The sequence below is a fragment of the Ambystoma mexicanum genome, chromosome 2q, assembly GCF_040938575.1.
Source record: "Ambystoma mexicanum isolate Mex_15411 chromosome 2q, UKY_AmexF1_1, whole genome shotgun sequence".
Lineage (NCBI taxonomy): Eukaryota > Metazoa > Chordata > Amphibia > Caudata > Ambystomatidae > Ambystoma > Ambystoma mexicanum.
The window spans coordinates 286,021,132-286,034,859 of record NC_090924.1 but is presented as its reverse complement, the minus strand read 5'-3'; positions in this window follow the sequence as shown (position 1 = coordinate 286,034,859).

The following is a 13,728-nucleotide window of genomic DNA, read 5'->3' as shown; positions in this document are numbered from 1 at the left end:
ACCAGTGCCAGCACTAGGTGCTTTTCAAACGTAATTTATTGAGCAACCCTGGGCAATGCAGTAGAAAGCATACTTTAATTGGTATCAAGTCATTTTTAAACCTCAAAATACCTTGAACATATAGCTCCATACTCCTACCTACCCGCAACCAAATAATTGGCCTCATTAATGTTAACATTCACTTAATATCTACATACATTAATATCAATGGCAAACATTGTTCAATGCCTCTCTTAAACTCTTCAACAAATATGCGAAGAACGTAATTAAAGAGGTTTTTACGGTTTTAAGATGACTTAAATGGGAAACTCTTTTTAAACTCACAAATGTCATCTGCACCTTAAAATGAATAATATTACTATTGGATTAAGCATTACATTGCAAGCATTAAACGAGTCTGCCCAAGGTGATTGGATGGACAAATCGTTGTTGGCAAAACTGAGCTAGAAGCATTTTGTCTGGACAGGCTGCAAGACAACTTCAATGCTATTAAGTGACACATGTGACTGAAGAGGTTCAGAGCATACTTTCTTCACTTGAGTGGTTCCTTAAAGCACCCGCGTCTCTTCCGAGTGCTGCTTTTCTTAATTTTAGATGTACACAACTCCATTTGTTATCACACGGTTACTCCGGTTCTGCTAAGTCAATTTACAGAGGCACACAAATATGCATCATATATTTTGGACTGTGAGTCTAGCTTGTTACTTTTGCCCTCCCATGTTGACAGTGAACAGTTAAATTGATGACTTCGATTGGACTTTTCTAACCCAGTGGGACAGTTTGCTGTGAATATGTCTAAACAGACTCTTGTGACTGATACTCTCCCTGTCCAACCATCTTTAAGCACGGAGTGAAGTGGAAGTGAGGCGGGGATGTTCAGTGGGAGAGGGTGGGCAAAAAGAAGGGTGGAAGGGAAGGAGATTAAATGATGTGGGCAGTGTGACCAAAGTCATAGCAACTTGCTCAAGGTTTCTTGCACACTTTAGGACTGTACCAAAATACCTTCTAGGTCCTTTGATTCACTCTCTAATACACATTCTGTTGTATATATCTACCTTGATATGGACAACTTCTTTGTCATGGCGCTGAACCCTAACTAAATAACAACCAGCTTTATCTTGTATTCATTTTAGCACTGGTTCCTTGTATTTTGAGCTAAAACAGATAGATGAGCCTTATCTAGATTGTGTTGGTCCTGGTTATGCTCGAGCTTTATTCAGCTGTGTAACAACACGCTGAAATTGGCTACATTTACATCAAAGAGGTCACGTTTCAATGATTGACAGTGTAAGGTTATGGATCGTCCCAGGATTTGATAACACATTTTTTTGTTTTGCCCAGGATCCTGAGGGAATGTTATTTGTTACCACCCTTTAGGCTAAGGGTTGTCAGACTGACTTGTGAAGATGTACATTTCTGCCAAAATATGAATGATCTGAATGCAGTTTATTTTACATCGACAGTTTGTAGAGAAGGAGCCAAGTACCCCCACCTCAACCATCTCGCCCACAGCACCTGTATGTTGGATGCCAGAGTGTGAGACATGTGCAGTACCAGTGAAGATACCAATACCTAGGAGAATCTGGGAGGCAAGGTTCCCATTGAGGAACCCATACTTGCATACAAGACAATATGATGGTCATCTGAATGAAATCCCGGAAGAAACAGGACGGTTGGATGACGAAGAAGAATGGTGACGTCACCACCACTGTCATACAGAGCAAAGTTGACATATAGAGAAGAGATGCAGGGACGAGAGAATATAGACAATTCTATAAGGAATCAAGAAAGTATTGAGATACATGACATCTTGGGATCAAGATGAAGAAACCTATGCTACAGATGTAAGGAAGATATTAAGCTACTTCACACGTGTACACATGCAAAGAAATGCAAGCAGATGAAGTATTCTTAAAGGCTAGCTTTATAGTGAATAGATTGCGGCATGCACCAACATATATATATATTGGAGTCAGTAAAGGATGGATGTTCCCACTATGTACGATAGCAGAGCTGAGCAAAAGAAGGAAGGCCGCTTTTCCCTTTTCTAAGTGTAACACAGTTAGAAAACAATTGAATTGCAAGCGAAACTTAGAAAGGCGAGACTGGATGAGCCAAGGTCATATCAGACTGGGGTGAACTGACATTGGATACAAATTGTGTGAAAGAACAAAGCTCCTGTTCAAAAGGCATGGACAAAAACAAGAAGAAGTCAGAGATCTATTAAAGAATAGTATTTTAATACTCTGAAAGCTCAATTTCGTGGTCTTTAGTCACATCGGGAGAAGAAGTTGGATGAAAATGATGGTCACACCTATGCACGAAGGCAGAGCGTGCCTTCACTCCCCTGAATTCCCCAGTGCAAAGAACATGTTCAAGGCTGAGTTCAAAGACCTAATTGAAAGTGGATCAATGAGGTGATGATGGATGGTTATGTTAATTGGTGGGAAGCTATGGTTAAGACTAGTTCATTTGCACCTGGACTTTCAGCCTGTGTGCTGCTAATGTAGGTTGGGAAGGTACTGACAGTGGTTAGAAAGTAACCAATGATAGAGAACCGCATGATCAAGGGTCCTATAGTTGTGCAGCCAATTAGACATTGTATATTTAGTGGCGTTCATAGTGACACATTTTTAGGGAAGGTCTTAGTTGCCCCACCTGATGCTAAGAAGCAAATCACATTGTTCCACTGCCCTAAATGAGTATGGATCTTATACCTAGATGATCCTTGTAGAACCTATCACACTCACCATTAGGTTTTTGTAGTTTTCCAAGTAGAATGAAGTTAGTGATATGCAGGTTAAAAGTAATCAATGACGAATATGTACTATAAGAATGTAATTTTTTATGAAATGCTTTGAGAAGTCTCGAGAGAGATCATGATGAGGGATGTCTGTTGATGTCCGTTGTACTCCCTGTTTTAGATAATTTATATTAAAACATTATCTTTTGCAAACTACCTGAGTTGTTTCTATTATTGATGTCTGAGTAAACTGTGCATCCACCGTCTATCTCTAAGATATTGCTAACCCATCTTAAAGGGCTTGTAGGTACCCCCAGTTCACGTCGTAGCAGAGGATGGTTTGATATTCCCATCGAGAGAAGTAAGCTTTGGGGTTCCGGCAATGTCAAACAACCTCTGCCATTCTGCTGAAAGGACGTGAAGCTCCCTGTATATGGCAGTTTTAGCGTAAAGTAATACTTGTATAAGGTAGGGTAAGACAGGTTCCCCGGTTTCCACGAAAACCCCTCCCGGCGTCGACAGGAAGCCGAACAAACAGAAGGTTGGAAGAGGCTGCTGAAAAGGTGTGCAATCCCGAGAGTCAGGAGTTGAAAAAACACGAATGGTGAGTAAAAATTGAGTGAGGTGGCAAAAGAGTGAATGGGCAGTGGGTAAAGAGAATGATAAGGGAAAAATATGTAGCGGAGGGAGGTAGGGATGAGGTAACTTGAGAAACGATGAGCATTAAATATGAGTACAAATTTACTTGAGGGGAGGCCAAGCAATTTAAGAAATATTGTGAGGAGGAGCCACGATAAAGAGTATGCCCATTGCCTGCATTTTAAAGAACGTAACAGAAGAAACAGAACCTAAAATCCCATAGCGGAAGACATGTGAGACGGGTTTGATTAAAGATAAACCTAAGGAGGGCTGTTGAATCTCCATAGAAGTATTTTTAGTGGTAAAATGAGTCTTATGAGAGAAGACAAAATGTGTGTGGCCGGCCGAGTATGTTCGTTTGTCTGTTTGTTTATGTGATTGTGTAATGATGACAAAATAGTACATAACGTTGATAACTATAAAGAGGAGAAACAGAAACATGAGAGTTCGAGGAACTAAGCGTGTATTTAAAATGATTTTGTGATGATGTTTTTTAGCAGATTAAAGTAAAAAATGTGATAAATCGAGGGTATTTTGAGCCTGCGACGATTGATGCACGCTCATATTACGTTGCTTTTAATTAAATAAGTAATATAGAATTTTGCAAAGAGTAAACAGTGAGTATGGACAGTCAAAGGGCCTCATTACAACCCAGGCGGTAAGGGATTACTGGTACCGGTAAGGACACTGGTGCCGGTAATCCCTTACCGCCCAATTCCGAGGTCCCTTTGCGGGTCCTCCCTTAACGGCTGGTTTTACCAGCCGTTAAGGACGGGACCCACAAAGGGACCTTGGAGGTAATTACGGTACCACAATTTGCAGTACCGTAATTACCGCCTTCCCCATTTCCATTGAGCCCTAACAGGGAAAAATGGGAATGGGGAAGGGCCACTGGTGAATGCGGAATTACCGCCCCGCTAACCTTGGAATGGGGCGGTAATTCCGCCATTCACCATGGCGGAATCGGTAAGGTACCGCCATCAACCATGGCGCTAATAGCACCATGGTTAACGCCTGGGTCGTAATGGGGCCCAAAGAGTGACGTGTCAAAATTGGAGGATATTACTCTGCTTAAACATTGATGTAAAGACACACCGAAACTCAGAGAATACAATGAGGAATGGGTAAAGGAACCACAGACGACGAAAAATGCATGTCATACCCGTGGGAGGGATTGCCATTGAAGACAGTTATTCAGTACATGATGACATATTTGCATGCTACATATACAAGAAAAAAGTTAGCCAAGCAAGCGCTTTAAAAAAATATATCAGGTGGAGGAAAGATGAGTAGCCTCCTAGTGATCAAATATTTAATGTATGCACAGAGGGGGGTGAGGAGCCTTCTGCTTCACAAGCTGCAACTGAAGCAGACGGCGATAGCAAGAAAAAATGATGGGCTGTACCCACTAAGGGAGCTCAAGGTAGTAATAAGATATAGCAACCTGGGATGAGTCGCCTGCGCAAACCAGCGACGAGGACCCGCAGAAAGATACTGAGCGAGAGATGAAATCTCTAAGGTCTCAAGAGACAAGGAGAGATGCAACAATAAAAGAAACAATGGCTGAAGAATATTTTTATATATAGGGCCTCATTACGAGTTTGGCGGTAGCCATGGTGCAAAGTTGTGTCCGGGTCCGGGTAGACGGAATGGGGACTTACTGGGTCATTCCAACCTTGGAGGACCCGGTAAGTCACCATTCTGAAAACCATTCCCCATTCCCATTTGAGCCCCCATAGGGCTCAATGGGAATGCGGAAGGAGCTAATAACGGGCCCGCAAATAGCGGGCCCGTTATTAGCTCCCTGGTCCCTTAGCGGCTCCCACTAAGGGTGGCTGGTAAAACCAGTCGGCCTTAGTGGGACCCGCTAAGGGACCTCGGAATGCTGCGGTAGGGGGTTAACGGCACCCTTACCGCCCATAGAATGGGATATAGAAGAGATGGTAAGAAGGAAAAAGTCAAAACTGATGGTCAAGCACCTATATAGAATGAATGAATGTTTGGTAAGAGTTTGCATCGACTCAATGGTAAGAGCATTGAGGATATGAAAGCACACATGGAAAAGAAAGTAATGAATCCTAAATCCAGTAGTGACAAGGGCAGGTTTAGAAGAGCTCTTCCCAATACATGAGTTGATAATAGGTCCATCCAGAGCAAATCTGGAGGATGAGGTAAACTCGAAAAAAGTATTGGGGACACAATTGATACAGTCTATCATACAAAAATTAAGGAAGTCCCATGAGAGAAAGGTAAAAATGATTGACCTGAGTATGCGGCTAATTCCACCTTAAAATAGCAGTCCCACAGTCAGAGGGGGACTCACCATTATATGTGAGCAAGTTAAGGTAATTGTCAAGGAAAAAGCGATGTGAGACCATTGTCCCTTACCAGGAGCAGGCAAACAATGGATGATGAATGGGAGGTTTTTGGATTTTGTAGTTGTTTGTTAAAGAAAGGAGAAGGGGTCAGGTCCATAGCAATCAGCAAACATACCACGGGTGAATAAAGAGAAGCAGTTGACTGAGGTAGAAATTGGATTTATACCAAGGGAAAAAGGAAACTTTCGAGGTAGGAACTTCCAGAATGATTAAGGAAACTTATGGAGTACTCGAGGTATGAAGAAGAAGCAAATGAAAGGACCTCCGCCTGTAGGGTGGACGTGTGGTATGACAGAACACTTCTTTGGTATATGAAGAGGTTAAGGATTCATGCAGAATAACCAGCTTTTAAAAAAGAGGAACTGAAAAACCCGCCTGCATATTAGCAGTAGAATAAAGACGGGTTTGCCCAGAATCAGACGGTACAGCAAACAAGCGCCGAGAGTGCAGCAAAACTTTCAGACGTAATAGTCACTTATGTAGACATGAAAGAGGATAAGCACAGGTTTAATATGCCTGTGTATAGGAGAAAGGAGGTTTTTTTGTGATAAGAGAAGAGACATGTCTGGGTCATTTTTGTTGTATTTAAGATAGGCATAGGTTTGTACATCGTGGTAAGAAGATTAAATGACAAAATTAATTATATTTTTTATTTTTTATCAGATAAAGGCACAGAATGTTTTGTATTAAGAATATATTTTTTAATGAGAATGAAAGTATTATGGCATGTATAATAGGGATGGCCATATGAGGAGTATTGATAGAATTTAAAAAAGTTTATTATAAAAGGTATATATTGTCCTTTGTATATTTTAAAAAGGATTTTAGATCCAGTAGTATGGGGTTATGTTTGACATGAACAATTTTTGGTGACCGCCGCCATTCGGCATTGAGAGGGCTGCCAGTACAGTAATGAGATGTTCTATGATGTTAGGTATTGAATATGTATTATTTGCCATGTCGGAAGAGCTTAAAGCCACGTTGACATATCAGAAGTCTTCTGCTTATGGGGTGGTCATATTGAATATAGCGATTAAAAGTATCAGGTGTAGAGTAATGACCTCTGCCATGTCTGTATTGAAATCACCGGCAGAGGGTGAGCACGCATATGATTGGGCTAGATGATGAGAAATTTTATGATAAAACTCCTGAGAGTGGAGGGAAATATATTGAAAGTTGGGGATTTTCTTTATTTCTATTGTTGGGATTTTTTTTTTTTAGAATCAATAAGTGGGCAAGGATATAGAGGATCCGCTGTGGTACAGCACATGGCCAATTGAGAGTTTTGAAGTAGTATCAAGTGTATGACTACAGACTCACTTTTTGGCACAGGCTGCAGAATTAGTGGCACTGATTGTCACAGAGCTCTGGAATTATGCAGAGCAGGAAGTAACACTGTACAGTGAAGTGACTCTGCCTGTGACATCAACAGTGCACGCAAGGTTAGCACGTTGGGAAAAAGGGGGGTCTACCTCTAAGAGGATGACTCTCCAGTGCGGCACATAGTCTTATTCAACAAGCTTATAGGAGTTTTATAACTCCGAGCAGCCATCACAGTCGAAAAATGTGCAGCTCACACTAAAAGGGTAGATTTTAGTACACATGGAAATTAAAAAAATAGAGAAGAAAATGAAATGTGTTGTATGTATAGAAGTATGTATGTTAGTTGAAATGTTTCAAAATAGATGAAAGTATGATGATAATGAGTATGTTGAATTATTGTGATAAATGTTTAGATTTTAAAGAGTAAGGACTTAAGGAGAAGCGCCTCAAGATAAGAAAGACTTGTGGACACAGAGAGGGTGTATTGTGGTGATAAGACAGTATTGGTAAACCAGTGATGGCTGTAGCCTTATTAAGGGTGGTGTTGGAATAGCTACACTACCCGGTGGATTATTAGAGAGAACCTTACCGCAACGAGTGCAAAGGATTGGTTAGGTTTTGCATATAGTAGAATATGTTGCATTTTTTATAGTAAAGTGTTTCGTGATTAAAAAGATTATTACTGGGCACACGTTATGCACAATTAAAGAGATACATTGCGACCCAATTACCCCTTTTAGTATTTGTATATAGGGGATCATTACGACCTGGACGTTAAGGGATACCGGGCACCGATAAGGAGACCGGTGACGGTAATCCCTTAGCGCCCTATTCCAGGGTCCCTTGGCGGGGACCGTAAGGAACGTGTGGTCTGACCACCCTATTTGGGCTCAAATGGGAATGGGGAATGGTTTGTTCAATCGGGATTTACCGGTCCCGCCAGGGTGGGACTGCACCGGTAAGTCCTCATTGAACAACACCGGTGCCGGACCCGTTATTGGAGGCAGTCATGGCGCAAATAGCCCCATGAATGCCACCAATCACGTAATGATGCACATAGACTCAGATACATGATCACAATGGTATGTGCCTTTCCTTTTAAGGTAGATTAAATTATCATAGCCAAGAATCGTAGCACAAAAGGTGTTTCCGAGATGGAGAATATGGGAATTATAGTATGGACCTTATGACTGTGTTAAAGAAAAAGTCTGTGGAAACATAAAATGGATGCTTAAGAAAAAGCACAAGTTTTCATGGACAGGTCACCAGCGGGGGAATAAGGTCTGTAAGAAGACTTAATAGCTTGCTTAAGGAAGATAATAGAGTGATTAAAAGCACCCTAAAGAAAAGATGGTTGCAGTGCCTGCCACTGGCATTACATGCTTTAAGAAATTGGACAAACTTAGGAAAACCATCTTGTTTCACACAAAAGTGACAAGGAGGCGAATGAGGATACTTCTCACACCTCCATATAGAATTAGGAGTGATGCCCAGCGAACAATAGAATTGTTAGGAAAGGGGTATGTGAGTTTTTTATGTGTATTATTTCAAGTATATCTGTCATTTCAGCTCCACTCAAGCAACAAGGGTGTGGGGCAGCACAGAACACAGAAGGAAATGTTACAACAGCCAGAGATGCAGAGTTTTGTGTTTCCAAACTTTTTCCTGGAAATAAGATCATAGACTCACAAACTTTGTTGAAAAAGAGTCACGATCGTTCCAGCAGCTTTTTCATAGTGAAAGACATTATACTTTCTGCAGTCATGGTGTAAGGCAGACATGCTTAGACATTCCTTGATAAATGTAAAGATCCAGGCTGAAGAATCCACTGACAACGTTTCACAGATCGTTCTTGCTTTTTTCGAGTTTGTACTGCTCGCATACCCTGCACTGGTGGGGAGAACTACTAGCATTCCTATTTTCCTGCAAGATCTTAAGAATGGCCCAATTGTGAGAAGATTGCTTACAGTTATCACTGAACAAATCCTTCAGCTTCCTGAGTACAGTGGGGGAAACACAGATGGCACTGTCACCGGATAATGCACATAGACTGGGCAGCCTAGTTTTCTATTACTTGATTGAAGACTTTCTGCATCTTGGATGGAGACAACCTGATGTCAGAACTTTCTTGATAGACCCGAGAATTAATGCAGAGATCAATCGAATATTGAGAGACATCATACACCAAGTGAATGAGTATTCAGAGAGAACCTTAAGGAATGAATAAAACTTTCTAGGAAGAAGAATAAAAGGTTCACTGATTGAGAAAACTTGTGTTTCATGCTGAAAGACAAATCTTCATGTCATCTGGTCTAAAGCAGACTTGTGGCATCGATTGAGAATTGGTGTATGTGTCACGATCCCTCATCATGTGGTCCCCAAGGCACTCCCCCCATCCCCCGTCTCGCCCTTCCCTCTCTTCCCCCCTTCCCCGGGACTCACGTGGACTCTCACACGTCTTGCGATCGCACCCGCGCCTGGTCCGTAACAGGATGGCTGTCAAGTTACGGCCGTTCCTACATTGGCAATTGCCTTGGCGCCTAGGATCACGAAGGGCTAGCCCTGAGCTTCCGCGTCGCGGGACTGTAAGGTCACGTGATGCTCTTGCCCGATCATGTGACCCAGCCGCGCATCACGTGACCAGAAGCGCAAGTACTTAAACTCGGAAACCCGGGTACTCGTTGCTTCACAGCTGTGCTCTGCATTCTGTTTGGCGTTACGAACCTTGAATCACCTTTGGATCACTCACGGAATCGACCTGGCTTGCTTTACTGGACTCTTCTTGGATTTGCCCCTTTGGATTCGTTTGCACAGTGATACACGGCTCTCGACCACGGACTGTTATTGGACTGCCTCCTGGATCACCCTCTTGTACCTTGACTCTTTGGACTTCTTGCCTCACAGCTCCACAGCTCCACAGCTCCTGCTAACAGGTGAACTACTGAGAATTACTCCTCTTGGGGTACCTCCGTCCACGTGGGTCCCGGACCTCTCCACTAGGTTCACTACCTCTTCCTTGACCCTGATTGGTAAGACCTTTCCGTTTTTCTTAAACACTGTGGTTACTGTTTCTTGCTTGGTACTTAATCCGCATTTTCTTGCAGCAGTGTGGGGTCCCAGAGGTTCGCGGTCCCGGACTTGAACATCTTCGCCTGTGGCCTCAACGGCTGCACAGAGAGTGGCTTTAAGTTCTCTCTGTGCGGCATTTGGGGACGGAGGCCTCTTCTGCCTACACGACACTCAAGTCTCAACAGACCGTGAAGCCTATTGTCGTGTAGGCAATGGAGGGGAACGCTGAAGACCCCATGACTGCTATAGTCCAAGCCATTACAGTGCTACGAGCCGATATGGCAGCAGCCAACACGGCTATTCATCAACGTCTCGACAACATACAAAGTGTCAGACACCCTTTACCCCCAGATGCAGAATTCGGAGACACACCCTCTGTTTCCCAACCCGTTCCACCTCCGATTCTCCCACCTCAGAACCCCGTTCCCGTGGTACTACCTACTCCTTTCCCATTGGCGGCCCCTGAGAGATACCATGGGGATCCCAAGAAATTCAGGACCTTCCTAAACCAATGCAAGTTGCATTTTCTGTGCCGACCTCAGGCTTTCCCAGATTCCACCACGAAAGCAGCATTCACCCTTTCTCATTTGGCTGGGATAGCCGCTGCATGGGCCAACCCCTTGTTGGAGAACGACAACCCAGCCTTATATGACTTCGATCTCCTCGTCACCGAGATGTCCAGGGTTTTTGATACTAGACACAAGGTCCAGTCTCGAGATCTGGAACTTCTGGATTTGTGCCAGGGTAGGGGTTCCCTCATTGAATACATAACCCGTTTTAACCAGCTCTCAGCTGAAACTTCTTGGCCCGAGGTCAAGAAGGCAGTAATCTTCTATAGGGGTCTCAGTAATCCCATGAAGGACGCCTCATCAGTGGTACCCTCATTACCCACTGCATTCCAGGATCTGGTTGACTTGTCACTCCAGGTGGACGCACGTAGGTCCGAAAGAAGAGCGGAAGCAGGTTTCGCTCAGTCCTCCACATCTCACGCGGCAGTTCCTTCCTCTGACTCCTCCCAAGAACCCATGCAGATCGGAGGCGTCAGGAGCCCGATATCTCCTCTAGAAAGGGAACGTAGGAGGGTAGATAACGCTTGCTACTACTGTGGCACCTTAGGTCACTTTGTTAAGGAATGCCCACGCCATCCCAAACACAAGCCACAGGGTTTTCAGATAGCTCGATCATAGTACCGGGGACGGGATCGAGCTATACCACGTACACCCCGAACCCAACACCCTCTTTCGGGCGTATCCGGCCCATTCATGTACAAGCCACTCTACAGCCCACAGCGTCCATTTCGCATCCTGTTACTCTGATAATCGACTCAGGGGCAACGGGTAACTTTATCGCCATTTCCTTGGCCCGTTTGTTAAACCTGCCCCTCTTGACCAAGACCAGGCCTGAACCGGTACAGGCTGTAGATGGCTCTTCTTTGATTTTGGGCGCAGTAAAACAACAAACAGCCCCTTTGCTATTGACAGTACAATCCAGACACAGAGAGACCATAAGTTTTGATCTTATCACCATGCCACAGTTTGGGCTCATTCTGGGAATCCCTTGGCTTCAGGAACATAACCCCCTCATTGATTGGAAATCGGGTTTGGTTCACTTTGAGTCGGACGTCTGCCAACATTTCTGTCTTCCCACAGACGCACCCAGCGACAATCCTGCCCAGGCTATAGCTCGTCTTACAGTGCAGGACCCGCAAGAAATACCATCAGAACACGTAGTTGGGTTAGTGGTGCAAGAAGTTCCCCAGGTATACCAAGATTTTGCAACTGTGTTTGATCGTGGTTCCTCTGAAACACTGCCTCCACATCGTCCGTACTATTGCCCCATCGATCTACTCCCTGACACAGTGATTCCCACAGGGCGGATCTATTCCCTCTCACCATCCGAGGAAACGACTCTCAAGGAGTACATTAGGAAGGCCTTGAGCCTAGGGCACATACGACCATCCACCTCGCCTTCAGCAAGCCCTATCTTTTTTGTGCCGAAAAAGGAAGGCGATCTACGCCCAGGTGTTGATTATAGACGCCTGAATGCCATCACGAGGAAGGATCGGTACCCTATTCCCCTCATCACGCCCTTGCTGGACCGACTCACACACGCTACCATTTTCACCAAACTGGACCTCCGCGGGGGCCTACAACCTGGTCCGCGTCCGTTCCGGGGACGAATGGAAAACCGCTTTCTGTACCCGGTACGGCTTATATGAATATACTGTCATGCCTTTTGGGTTGTGTAATGCCCCGGCGACCTTCCAGAGGTTTATGAATGACATCCTGAGTGATATCTTAGATGTCTACGTCGTGGTTTACCTCGACGACATCTTAATCTTTTCTCAGTCTCTGGAAGAGCATGTGCGACACGTTCGTGAGGTATTATCACTCTTACACAAACACTCGCTATATGCCAAACCGGAAAAGTGCCTGTTCCATGTTGATAACTTTGATTTCCTCGGGTCCTGTATCGCTCCCGGGGGGTTGTCCATGAACCACTCCAAAGTTAAAGCGGTTTTGGATTGGCCTATTCCTACGAACCTGAAAGCTCTTCAGTCCTTTTTGGGTTTTGCGAATTTCTACAGGAGATTCATCTCTGGTTTCTCTTCTATCGTGTCTCCCCTCACCGCATTAACCAGTCCTAAAGTTCCCTTTCTTTGGTCTGATACACAACAGAAGGCCTTTGATTCGCTGAAGACTGCTTTCACCACAGCCCCTGTCCTTCAGCATCCGACTCAGAACTCCCTTTTATCGTGGAAGCCGACGCCTCCTCCTTCGCTCTTGGTGCCGTCTTGTCCCAAGCTTGTCAGGCCACGGGTCGTCTGCACCCGGTTGCATTTCATTCCCGCAAATTTACCACCCCCGAGTCACACTACACCGTGACCGAGAAGGAGTTATTAGCGGTTATGGACGCATTCCGCGTGTGGCGACACCACCTCTTGGGCGCCAAGCATCGAGTCACGGTCTTCACTGATCACCAAAATCTGCAGGATTTGGCATCCCTGAAATGTCTTAACAGCCGACAGGTGAGGTGGCACCTTTTCTTCGCAGCATTCGACTTCCAAATCCGACATCGGGCTGGTTCTGCACACGGCAAAGCCGATGCGTTGTCCCGCTCTCCCGGGGGGGTTTCTCTGCCGGTATTCCCTGACACAATGCTAGACGACACTAAGGTTATTTGTCTATGTATCCCCTCAGTGCCCTTAGTGGACGTGGTACGCAAGTGGGTGTCCTTGCATCCCGACCAGCTATCAGAGTGGGATCCGGTATTCCAGGATGGTCTCCCGTTTGTGCTGAATCGCCTATTCTTGCCCACTGCCGATACACGCAATATGGCCATGGAATGGTCGCACGATGCCCCTGTGAATGGTCATCCTGGCCAACGCCGTACGTTATCCCTCCTGCATCGCTGGTGTTGGTGGCCGGGCATGAAGAGGGACGTGGATTGCTACGTCAATACATGCACCATATGTACACAATGCAAAACCCGTAGGGGACGCCCATTAGGCCTGCTTCTCCCTTTACCAGTACCCCCGAAACCATGGCATACAGTAACCATGGATTTTGTTACAGA